Raw genomic sequence first — 1,377 nt, 5'->3', positions numbered from 1 at the left:
GGCTTTGCAGTCTGGCGCATTAACCCACAATGCCACACCAGGACTCCGAAGAAGGCATTGGACTTGCAAAATTCTATCATGGGATCTCTAGCATTATTTCTATCACCGACTATATTTTCCAAGTATTGATCCTTTTCTGTTTCCAAGTTTTGCATTCCAATAACCAGTAATTATCAATACATCTTGGTTTCATGTTCAATTAATTTCAGACTGAAGAATTTGGTAGAATTCTTCAATTTCATCATCATTAGCTTTAGTGGTTGGTGCTTAAATTTGAATAATAGTGGTATTAACTGGTCTTCCTTGTAGGCATATGGTTATCATCCTATCACAGACAACATTGAATTTCAAGATAGATCTTGTTATGTTCTTTTTGATGATGAATGCAACACCTTTCCTCCTCAATTTGTCATTCCCAGCATAGTAAGCTATGAGAGACTGTCAGATTCAAACTGGCCAATACCAGTCCATTTCAATTCACTAATGCCTAGCATATCAATGTTTATGTGTTCCATTTCATTTTTTACAATTTCCAATTTTCCTAGATTCATACTTCATATAATATATGCCCCAGTTATTAATGGATGTTTATAGTTATCTCTCCTCATTTTGAACTGTGCCCCATCAGCAAATGAAGATCCTGAGGGCTTTACTACATTCGCATCATCACGGTCAACTCTACTCTGAGGAGACAGCTCTTCCCCAACTGTATTTTGAGTGCCTTCCAACCTGAGTGGCTCATCTTGAGGCACTATATCTGATAATATTGTGTGCTCTTCATCACATTTCAATATTCAATATTCTGGTACTGACAGTGTTCCACTGTTATTCATGAGGTCTATAGTGACTAAATGTTCAGAAGTAGTCTGTCTCTCCTTTTTCCTAGTCTGTCTTTGTCTGGAAGCTCAGTTGAAACCTGTCCACCGTGGTGACCCTGATGGTATTTAAAATACCCATGGCATAGTTTCCAGAATCACAGCAGCATGCATGCCTCCACAGTATGACGACAAACTGGCCAACAAGTGGTTATCCTTGAGTATATACCACCTGAACCTAGAGACCATCTCAAGAACAGATGTGACACATTAGACACTAATGACCAAAGACCAGAAAAACTGTGAGATGATAGGGAGACCAGCATACATGACTAAAGTAAAATGTCATCAAAAAGACAGGAAAGAAAGAAAAGACCAAAATGGATGTCAGAAGAGACTCTGAAATTTGCTCTGAGGAGCCAAAGCAACTGAAAGAAATGAGGAGGTGAAAGAACAGAACAGAACATTTCAAAGGGCAGCTCAAGAAGACAAAGTCAAGTATTATCATGACATACACAAGAACTTGGAGTTAGAAAACCAAAAGGGAAGAACATACTCAGCA

Source organism: Chrysochloris asiatica, unplaced genomic scaffold, assembly GCF_000296735.1.
Source record: "Chrysochloris asiatica unplaced genomic scaffold, ChrAsi1.0 scaffold00055, whole genome shotgun sequence".
NCBI lineage: Eukaryota > Metazoa > Chordata > Mammalia > Afrosoricida > Chrysochloridae > Chrysochloris > Chrysochloris asiatica.
The sequence above is the reverse complement of the archived record's forward strand: the minus strand, read 5'-3'. Positions refer to the sequence as shown.